Source organism: Pygoscelis adeliae, unplaced genomic scaffold (assembly GCF_000699105.1).
Source record: "Pygoscelis adeliae isolate BGI_AS28 unplaced genomic scaffold, ASM69910v1 Scaffold181, whole genome shotgun sequence".
Classification (NCBI taxonomy): Eukaryota; Metazoa; Chordata; class Aves; order Sphenisciformes; family Spheniscidae; genus Pygoscelis; species Pygoscelis adeliae.
The window spans coordinates 1,795,742-1,808,077 of NW_008824360.1; positions in this window are offsets into that span (position 1 = coordinate 1,795,742).

Genomic DNA, 12,336 nt, shown 5'->3' on the forward strand with positions numbered 1-12,336 from the left:
TCTCACAGATAAAGCAATAAAATATTTACAACTAGAAGGCTGCTAAATTTACTCCCCAGTGCCTACATACATCTTTTGCACAGCAAGTCCTTTCTGGCTAAAATTCTGCACGTTAAACCTTAATTACTGCTGTCTGACAAAGTGAGAAATTGGACAGGAAATACAATTTTGAAAAGCATCAAAGTGACAGAGGTGACTAACAACCATTTTCAAAAGCAACTTTAGGCAATATCTCAGATAATAATATCTCAGTTCATAAATTGTTTTTCTTGAGCTGGAGCTCATGCTGCTAGTTGAACTACAAGGTGCAGAAACCTAAAAGTGACCAAGACTGGGACGTGCTGTGACGGGAGGATGTCACTCATGTCTACTGTGTGACAACAAGCATAAGACCGTGCCAGGCAGTGCCATCAGGAAGCCATGCAACCCATTAGCCATCTTGACAAATGAATCTCAGATTATTTGCTTATCTGATGCACAAACTCCTCACCAAGCTGGTAACTCCCTTGAACAGCCCGTTGACGCTGTAAGCTTTGCAGAGAGAGAAGCTGCAAATGAATTCTTGTTACATCTATGCTCTGGCTCAGAAAGTTGTTAATTCCACACCTAGACTGCAGCAAAATTGTACAGCTGCTGGAAAAGTTACCTTCGAAGAGTTATCAACCCATCTTCTGCCTAACCCAGGACATACACATGAGCTTCTCCACGTTCCCCCAGCGAGAAGAAAGCAGCAATGCACTGGGCACGGGGCTGAAGAACAGCAGCCCCCAGGCTACTCACCGTGCCACGTGTCTGCCACAAGTAAACCGGCTTTTGCCATTTCCTTCCTCACCTGTATTCCCCACCTCGTGGGTCCCTGGACCAGTCAGGAAGACAGAAGTGACCTACACCCATCCATGAGACATAAATGGCCTACAATTTTCCTCTTCTGCCTGCTTCTCTTTTACACTCTCTGGCTGAATAAAGGACGCTGCAAAGCCCCACGAAGCCAGGCACTAAAGGTGGTGGCTGCTGGACCTCACTTGCAGAACGGAGCTGCCCTTCCATCAGCAGACATAGGGGATTTAACAGTGAAGTTTATTTTCTTTCCCCATTCCAGTTTGTATTTCCTGCAGTTGTGACTGTGCAGATATTAAACAAAATGCTCACGGAATAATGTTTAGTAGTCAGGGAAGTCCATTTTCCTCCTACAAAAAAAGTAGCTGAAATGCTGCTGTTCTTTTTAATTTCAATTCACTGTACACAGACAGCACACATGGAAAAACGTAACCTAATAAAGATGCCGAGGGACAGAATGGAAACCGAGATATAAAGGCTGGGTTTATTTTTCTTATTTTCTTCTTTTCTTATTTTTCTCCCTCAATCTTCCACAGTAACTGCCTAAACCCTCATCTTGTACCTCAAAATCCTAAACACATAGTAACGCAATCCTTGCTTCCTCCCAAAAGCCACGTCCCCAAGCAGAACAAAATCTAGGGGGGTTATCTCTTAGGCAACACAGCTGGGCTTACTTCACAACACTGTCCTTTGGAGAAAGCTAAAGGAAGACTCATCACCTATATGCTGAAAGACAGAATTTACCTACCGTAATTGCAAAAGACTGTATCTTCACCGATGACAATACACAGTATATAATGCTCCAGTGAAGTGAGATGAATTGAACTCTCTCTTGGTAACAGGCCCTTAACTAGGGTCATTAATCACCTAAGTATCCTAAGCACATCCACTGCCAAGAGGGGACTTTCTGACAGAAAGAAATCCAACTCCTACTGCCAACGGGTTAAAGGGAGGGAGGAAAAAACCTCCTTATAAAAAAGAGGGCCTTCCCCTTAGGAAGTCAGCAGGAGCCACAGTCTCAGAAACAGACCTTATAATTCAACGTTTTCACTCTGATTTAGAAGAGTGCTGCTCCTCCCTATACTTACAAGCTTGGTTTAGATTGCACTAATTGCCTACAACTATTGGCCAGCATGTCTTTCCCTCCTAACAGAAGGTAAGGCTATACTGACCCAGAAAAATACATGGCAAAAATGAAAAAAAAAACAGGGAAAAAGGGAATCTTGGGAAATTCAGAATGCAATTTTTTGAAATTAGAAAATAAGACACTTGTTAAAACATCACTTTTGAAGGAAAAATAATTTCCAATTAATTTATCAACCAGTTTTGGAAATTATAATAATCACTTAATACTGACTTTTAAAAAATCGTTATCTCTGATTTCAATTTACTTACCATTTAGACATACATAAAAATTATTATTAAAATAGCTTGAAAGGAAATCTTTCACTCAGTCGACTTCTTTCTTTCTAAAATTTTGTTTTCCTTTTCAGTTAATGAAAATATTGCAGGCTTCAGCTTTTTGACCACCTGATAACATTTTCCAAATTCCTACTTCTTCCTGTGGTTGGACAAATTATTTTCTATCTCACTAAGGCCTTACAGTTTTCTAACTTTAAAACTTTAAAATGCATATTTCACGACAGTGAAAAGCAATATAGTGTGCTTCACTTAAGGTAGGTCTAGGTACTCACACCATGTATAAGCACACCACCACGCTAAAACATCTCATCGTTTTAGCAAAAAAAGATCTCATGGGTGGAAACCAGGGAAACAGCACGAATAACAGGCGATTACAGCAAGGTAGAGGTCATGGTCACAGGTGTAAGTTTACAACCACATTGATGCCAACTTTTTTGTAATGCTAGACCTGACTTTAGCCAACTCAGAGAGTAATTGGAGTTGTTCTGGATTAGATATTTCTAGAGCCTAAGACAGAGGTAAAGGACTTCAACCTCTTAGGTGATGACTTGACTTCAGTCAGATGTACTTTCAACTCCCCTGTCAGGATTGTGGCAATACAACCTACCCACAAATGAAACCATCAGCCCAAAGCGAGCTGGAGGAGAGCATGGCAGCAGACCTGCTGGGCACTCAATGCGCAGGAAGCCCTCTGCCCTCTGCTGCACGTCCCACGACACACCGAATCCCATCCAAGGTCTCCCTCTCTGCTTCAGACCACTCAACGGCCAAAGCTCAATTCAACACCTCCTAGATAGAAACTCAACACTTTGATGGAAAACGTGCCTGTCAGAAGGATGTCACCAAAGCACACAGACTTTCAGAGAGTCGGTCAGGGAGGGAAAGGCGTGTCTCTGGGCACAACTGGCACGACTTCTTGTTCTGCTGGAAACCCTCAATATCACAGCACAAAGTATGACCCTGTGATGAATTGCACAGAATAAAGCACGTTCTCCACGGATTTGGTCATCAGAAAATGATGACATATACTCACTGAAAGTACTAATGGAAGCGTGTGCTTGTTTTTGAAATTAAGAGTTAGGTTGTTATAGAAATATTTAAATTTCAGCCCAGGCCCAGCTAAATGGCTTTAGATAATATATCATATTTTAATCTAACAAAGGCTTCATCGATTATCCTGAAATTCAGAATTAGCTAGATGCATTTCATCTGACTCACTTGTCCTGTATTGTAAAATAATGATGCAATTTGTAATAAATTACTAACACCGAGTTTCAGCAGTGACAAATTGTTTACTTAATTCAATAAAATAGTGTCACTTTTGTAAAGTGCATAATCTTAGAGAACTCAGCTGGTTGTGAACTGCAGGTTATGAAGAAAAACATTCATGTCAGTCCAACGTACAGAAGAAATAAGATCTGAAGCAAACTAACTGCATTCCCTCAGATTACTCTTTTGCACTTTACTGTCACTCTCAATTTAAGTTTTTTCATTAAATCAGCCAGCCTGGAATAGGCAGGATCATTCTCACTCACTGAGTCTAATATGACATGACTAACAAAAGCAGACACGATATGTCATAGCAATGAATGACTCATCAGACTGGGAAATTCAAAAAAATACCATTTTCCAAGATACAATTTTTGACCTTTACACTCCCCCCCAACTTACGACACACAGACCTTTTAGAAATGTCTGTGAGAGCAAGAGGTAATAAAACTTGCTAAAGGAAGGAAAAGGATGGGGGAAAGGTATGATAATTACCCACCTTTGGCATTTTTTTGTACAAGAGACAGTCATCAAGGAAAGCGAAATCTAAGCCTTCCCGCATGTTTGGCCAGAAATTCCTCCATTACAAATCCTTCCTCTGCTGTCAGCTGTTCTGGGGCCTAGGACAAGTGATTTATCCTTGTTACCTTACTTTCTCCATCTCTATAATGAGGACAAAGACACTTGTCTATGTTATACAATTTCTGTGACAATTCATTAGTTAATGTCTGTAAAGTGCTTTGAAGATGTGAAGCATTATTACCGATATGTTTTGCACTAATTTTTATGTACCCAGTCAACCTACTGTCTGCAAATCACTGTGCTCTGCAGAAGAACCCCAATTGTGCTAAAAGGAAAGAGTCCAGCTTGTCCTGGTGTAGCCAACTTAGGCAAAAATTAAGGAAAAGGGAGACGATTAATTGATTCTTACTTTTTCAGACTGATTTGGATTCTAGTGGTGATTAAAGCACAAATCTTGCTACCTATGTGTTTCCACACGAAGCCGCTCTGAAATCAATGAGGTTCCTGATCTATTTACCCAAACACTATAGGATGGAAAATCAGGACCTAAGTAATTTTCCAGATTCCTTGTTGTAATAATTTACACTTTATTTTTTCTTCCACAACTTACATCTATGAAATCTGCTTTAAAAGTAACATTGAGAAAAATTTGGTAGGAATAAGAGATAGCAAATTGAATTAGAACATTAGAATAATAGGCAGTAAATAGCCTACACATGATATATTTTAATTTATATTCATAGAATAGAATTGTATTTTTCAGATGATCAAAGTATTTCTTTGATTATGTATATTTTCGAGCAAGGAAACCAATTTTCATTTAAACCAGTATTTGAAAGCCAAAAAATCAAGCAATCTCTGCTGTACATAGATCTGCTCTGCTTTCCCCCACTGGACCTGCCACGCAGCACACATCATTTTTCCTTGTACTACAGGGTAGCTAGGAGAAGAAGCCGCCAGACAGCTTGGAAGTCATATCTGAAGAGATGAGAGAAGACTGTTAAAAGACAGAAAGGAAATGAGTAAAGATCTGAATGCCAGAACGAATACAGGATCTGTGCATGTCAATGAAAACAAAGATGAACAGAAGATCAGGGGGAGCAGTGTTGAGCCCATCAAGAAAAGCAAGGAAGGAAACCAAAGCCTGAAAATAATAAGATGAAAAAGGAGCAATGACAGATCTGTGCTTTGTTAAGTAAAAAATAGAAAGGAAAGAGGTAATAGTGCAAAGATTATTAGGAAACCTGAAGAAATCAATGATGAATTTTATTCCATCATTTGGCTCTCAAACCTGTCTGAAATGTCCAAGAAATGAGATTTGCCCATCACAGAAAAAGGAAACGCTAGAAAGAAGGACCATGAGTAGCAGGAGTATGTAATGCAGTTACTGCTGGAACATGGACATGTTTGGACACCATCTTCAGACCAGGGAAGCACCACTGAGAGGGAAGAGCACAGCTGTGCTGTCTTTTTGGGAAGAAGGGGCAGCCCTTGTTCTCCAGGCTGCCACGTACCCTACTGTCCACGGCCCACCTCACCTGAAGCTTTTATTTTGGATAGTGAAATAGGATGTAACCATGAAGCTCAGTTTGGGGTCCTCCCATTTTTGAGCTCCCTGTGAAGTTCCCCATCAGAAGCAAGTCTAATGACCAGCTTGCGTTCACTCCAAGGGCCCCAGCTGACCAGGGAAAACACATCACAATTCCTTCTTCTCTCCTGCCTTCTAAAACCCAATCTTCTAGAAACAGTTTAAACACCAATGCCATGGCAGGCTGAGAGGGCTTTGCAAGCCTAGCTTCTGAGAGCTTCTGAAATCCCCCTCACTTGGCTACAACATCTACAGATGCACTGAAACTTCAAGACTTGAGGAAGACGCAAGCAAAAAGCAGCGCCAGCCCTGCTAGCTGCCTCTTCACAGTGCTGTCATACTTTCCTCCCTGTACCGGCAAAACAGCAGCTCCATGAGAAGCAAAGTTGTTACAGCACCAGAGACTTACTCCCAAAGAAATGCAAAACTCAGTAACAGTTAATGTTCCCATAACCCAACATTAATCTATGTACCCAGAAAGCAGACAGTGCTCAGCTTAACTTTTACTCAAATGCACAGTACCATTCAAGGTAGGGAGCTTTGGGGGAAAAGATAAAGCATGAAAGGAGACACACTGTTCACACTTCTATGCTACCTGCAAAAAAATTCTGCTTTTTCTCTCCTTTCCTGTGTGAATTAAAAAAAATATTTGAACCATTAGTATTAGGTTCAACTGATTGAGCTTGAGTGTATTAGGTCCATTCCTACATATGAGTTTATACGCAGATAATTTCTAGGCTTATCTGTTTTAAGCTAGTAAAAAACACAAGAAGAAATTCTAATTCTATCCATATATATTAAATCAGATTCTAATCTTTCCCTCAGCAATTTGATTTTTAGGAAATGATAAGGAAAGCATTTACAGTAAGACTGCTTTTCAATAAATCATCATTAATTATACATGCACACTAAGTGCATCAAACAAGTTTGGGCACACAATTAGGTAACTAATTACACTGACTCTGCAATTCCATACTTAAATGGACTTACCTGCCCCCAGATCCACCTGATCATTTCTGGGGGTTTATTTAGTTGCACAATGGTTTCTTTGCTATTAAGCACCAACTGTTGAAAATTTTTAAGCAACTGCACTTGCATGCCCAATTAATCATGTAATTGCCATCATTATTCGGACACCTTTTTGATAATTTAGCCTTTTCAATGCTTCCATTGTAAGAAAGGCATATGGGAGAACTGAGAAGTAAGTGTTGCAGCCATGCGTAAGCGGGTAGGTGCTCATCTTACACGGTGCGTAACATCCTCAGCTCTGACAGTAGCCATAAGGAATTAAATTGTTCAGCAGCTCTCAGGGGATGCTGAACACCCCTCAGGATCCACCCCCTTACATTGCCAAACATTGAAAATCACTACAGTTTCATAATATGGACATCAAAGTGGAGTCTGTTGCTCAATACCAGCGCACACACCTTGCCATTTACACCAGTATGATTATAATGCCTCCTGGAGGTTTGGAAAAACCTGGTATGGCCCCAACACTAGCTCTTCCTTAGTTAGATTCTGCCTGTGCCTTCCCAAACATCTTAAGCTGAACAGAACAAAGCCCATCTTGTTCTGGCACGAGCGTGTTTGGGCAGGGATCAGTGTATATGATAACGGCCATTCAGACCCGTACGTGATTTCAGCATGGTTATCCTCTGGACAGATAATCAACAGTTGTGTATAACCACTATTTTACTTGTGCTGTATCTTACTGTGCGTTACACATTTCTGAGCATATACATAACATAATGTGTGTAGGGAGGGAATATATACAAGGAAAAGTAAACTTATCCAAACTTTCTCCATACTCAAACCTGTTTCAAAGTTGAAAAGGAGCCATTAACTTTTATTTCTTCCCCACCATTTCTCTTTTGTTCAAATCTCCAGCAAAGCTAAAAGCTGAAGTACAGAATTAAGTGAAAAGCAACATCTGGCTTGGTGGTACTTCCAATTTAGCTTTGCAGACTCAAGACCTTCAAATTAGGTTTGAGAAAACATCACCATTGTTTGTTGGTTCGTGATTACTCAAATGCAACACAAAAATTCTGACAGTTTTTCCACCTCTAGGTTGAAATCTCATAGAAACTTTCCAACATTACGCTGAAAAGGTGGCTACTCCAGAAAAGTATTAAAATAAAATTACAAGCTTTGCACTATGCTTGCATTGGACACAGGCTGCTACAAACACCCGAGACCACTTCTGATGTTAGGTGCACAATATCAGAAGCTGTGTGTCAAAATTAATGTCTTGTAGTGACAAAGTCAACAATGGGATTTCTTCAGAAATGAGGTATTTACCAGCAGAGTAAAGGGCACGCTACCCTTTTTATTGCCTATTTAGAGGAACCGATTAATGTTTTCACCAGCCTCCATGTGCAAATTCCACTGAATATAGTGCGATTTGCATACGTGTGTATGAGAGAGGAAATATTTGTGAAAGATTCAAAGAGCTGCATTTCAGACTAATATCTAGAGGGTTTTTTTTCTAGCTGGCTAGCATTGGGGCTCATCTCTGCCTTACTTTGCAACAACTAAAACTATTTCCTACTGATACAGCAATTTAACAGTTTATTCTCCTTGATGCATGCGATAAACATAGCAGCTTCAAACCTTCTAAAAATATTAAAGGTTTTATGGCTAGATGCGTGACAGTCTTGATTAATCCTGTGCAGACAGCAAGAGTCAATGTGCACAGGTATCTGCATTCAGGACTTTCAAAGTTCTAAGAGTTTTCTTTGATAAAGGTAAAGAAGCTTTGTAAAATATCGCTTGTGACATGCAGCACTGGGAGAGAATTTTAATGCTGCAGTAGACACTATAGTTCGCTAGAAATTAAAAAAAAAGGGCTTGTATGACTGAAAACTTTTGGTCTGGAAAAAGAAACTAGAAGATGAGGAAGGATGAGCCAAAACAGAGTTGGTGGGTCTACCCAAGCATAGCTTAATGGGTATCTACATAATTTTTCACCTAAAAATTAATGATTCTTCAATGCAAAAAATAATTCTAAAATAAAATCAGTCTCTAGGGCTGTCAGGAGTCTATTAGATGGTTATCAGCTAAACGACACATTAAGTGAAAGTGATAACATGTAAAATCTTGCTCTTTGGATCACAAAAATAACTCCTCAGTATACACATGCGATACAAATGGGTGATGATATATTACTGTGGTGTGCCTGATACATGGACCCAAAGCAGCACAGCCAGCTGGAAAACGTGTAAAGGAAGCCAAACATCCATATAGACAATGTTGAAGCAATGACTCTTCAGAAGGGCGGGAAGGCTGGTGCTTTCACAGCAGGCAACTCAACACTGCAAAAAGGAGTGCTGGAGCAGCACTAAGGCAGGTGGGATGGTTTTAACTAAGGTTACAAATCAGGCCAGCTTCCTGCATCAACGTTTGCTGTGAGCAGTTGTCTTCGGAGCAATTTTAAGAAAAGGTACCTGGTTAACTGAGTTAAACACATACCTGCCCCATCCCATTCTTGGCAGAGGAAGGCAGGAACATTTGCTTTTGGAGCACAGCAGGGACTAACTTCCTCGTCTGATACAAACCCTGAAGGTAGGAGGATGCTCAGGATTTATTTCACACCTAGTTACCTCAAAGGCATCTCTTATTTTGGTATTTGTGCTGTATCTTTATGCTGGATAGCTAAAATAACAACAAATTATTCCATGGTGTTAAATTCAGAAATTAAAAAATAAATTTTTTAAAAAAAGAGTGGGAGATATCTGCCTCAGAGACCACAGGGCACGTTGTTATACTCCAGGTCCAGCTTGATTATGATGACAAATGGCAGAGGAAACCTTCTTGTTCACCCAAACAAAGATCAGCTACTATCGTTTTCAAGTTTCCATAGCAATGTGATAGTCCAGCATAAGCAGAGCTCGGGGGAGTATGGAGAAACAATACAATTCAATGATCTCCATCATTTCAAATGGCTGACTGGGGAAGGGGGGAGCCTTAGGAAGCCATCCCACTTTCAAGAGAAGAGAAATAATCTCTTTATCTTTGGTTTTTTAACTCTGTCAAAGATGGCTTAAATTAGGGAGTGACAACTTGCAAGGCAGGAACATATTCTCTTCTCAAATCAGGTCTGGAAATGCCGTGAGATGAACTCTGATAATGCAGCCTGCAAGCCCTGGGAGCCAAAGCTGTGCAAAATTGTTTAATATGGTCAAATCCTTTAATCCTCATATCTGCTGATGCAGAAAACAGAATATTTCTGCCATTTATTACCAGAAACATTATTTTCAAACTCCATAAATGTTGCCTGAAGATCTTATGCAGCAGAGACAGCAGACGCCTGCATTTCCTTCGCTGGACAATTTTGATTCTAATTTATTTAGGCACAAAGCAATACACATAAATGAACAACCGTTGATTTTTCTTCATCTTCTCCAACGATTTATTTCAAGAACAGCTCTACGCCTTTTCGTCTTATTCTTTACTTATCTGTAAAGTTCAGGAACTTGAATGCCCTGAAAAACTTAGGAATTGATCAGACTTGTAATGAAAAAGGATATCTCTCTCTCTCCCCCATAATACAGGAAAATAAAATATCATTAACTCTGCAGGGCAGTATACTGAAGATTGATCAATCCCTCTCTTTTCATACCATCCCATAACACAAGAGCAAAGGGGTCAGTCAATAATTGCCAGTAAATTTGGAGCGAATAAAAGGAAATACTTGTTCACACAGCTGGCCTGAAGAATTTCCTATCACGGAAGGCCATCAAGTCAAACGCTCCAGCTAGATTTTAAAGAGACAAGAGGATTTTTGTGAGCAGTGATTTCTGTGCCGAGGGATGGGATAGAGGGCACAGCACCCAAGGGAGATAAGAGAGCAATAAGGTAATGATGATTACATTTCATGCTTCAAAGCACGAAACAAGAGGAGTCAGGAAGGATGCCCACACCCCATGCTGCGCTCATTGGCGAGATGAGTTAGCTGTAGCTGCAGATATGTCCTGCTCAGACACGAGCACTGGGCTTCACAAGGAGAATTTAGTTTGTGCCCAGAAACCAGCATCTTCAAGAATGTGCCGCAATCAGTGGGGGATCCCCACAGCAACATCCCATTTTCCCAACACAGAAAATGGTCGGATGTTTTGGGGCTTATGGTGCTGTAAGGGATTTGGGGAGGGGGGGATGCAGAAGTCCTGCTTCAAACTCCCACCCCACGCCAACCAGGCTGTGTCACCCCCGTGGCTTGCTCCACGGGGTGCATCCTGCACTCCTGCCATACGCTGCCGCTTTTGAACCCTCTTCCAGCACAGCGTACAGGTCATAAAAGATATCGGTGGGCACAGGTAACAAGCCAGTCTCTACGGGCAGCTTGTCATCAGCCGCGCTTCAAATTCTTTTGAGCAAGAAGTATCCAAGAGGCAGGAGGGTTTGCACTGCACCTTGCGGGGACGTCGCTCCCAGACTGGCCCGCGGGCCAACCTGCCACACCAACAGGCACGTCTGTGTGCTTTCCACCGTGATAAAGCTGCTGGTGATAACGCAGCATTTAATCCATCCTTAAATAGCAACGGCGCTTTCTGCCTTTGAAAACTCATGTCTCTGCCATCGCTACTGGAAGGCGACGAGTCCCTTCATCACAGAGTTTGGGGTATTCTTGCAGGTGATCAAACAAAATCCTACAGAATAAGTGTTTATTTGCTGCCAGCCAGCTCCGTATCAGAAGCAGCCTGGCCTATTAACAAGCCAGTCAGCGGCATTTGCTTCAGAGACCAGAGCTGAGGTATCGGCGCGCAGGAAGAAGTACATAATTTGTCCAGATGCAGTGAGGAACCGAATGACTAATTCATGAAAGTGCGATTGATTTTGATGAATCAATGCATTACAGGATCCAGGGGAGGAGGGGGAGGGACCGGGCATTTTACAGGCTCAGTTACAGGATCACACTTTGATCTGAGAAACAAAGACAACCTTCTTCCGTATCAGAAGGCAAGCCCTGATTGTTTTTCAGCCAAAAAGTGCCTTCACTCTTTTAACAAACATCCCCTGTCCGTACATTTTGCAAGGTCCAGATGCTGCAAATTCAACTCCCATGGGTAACCTCATTCAAATCAGTTAAAACACCTGACTTTTAAGAATTTCGCCAGTGACTGATTTCGAATCTGCCCCCAACTGGCACCAAAAACAGTTTTGATGGGAAAAAAATACATGCAAATCAGAAAAAATGTTAGCTGTTAACATATTCTCATCCCTAAATTGTTAGGTTTTAAAACAACCTGTTTCAGAAGGAAGGATCTGAAAAGGAGAAATACACATTTATATTTCAATGGGGAAAAAAAAATTTCTACAGCAAGAAAAGATAAATGAGAAATGCCCCCATTTAAGTAAAAAGAAACAAGAAACTCTTTGCTTTCCCCATACTTCTATTACAGGTAAGTGGGAAAGCAAATACATTACTAGCCTCACATTTCAATCACTCATTATCTATCAAATTTCATCATATGCACTTCCTGGCTGTTCTCTCCCTTTTTGCAGATCATGAGCAAAACTGAGACACTGCCTGGTTAAAGCTAATTCAAAATCCATTCTCTACTGGGATACAAATATATTTCTCTGTATATTAGGGTATGGAAAGTTTATGGTGGGTGACTGACTCCAAGGCTGATTTAACATTTGCCATCAGGCAGAAATGCACATTCACAAATACACTAAGACTAGCAAATTGCTCCCTG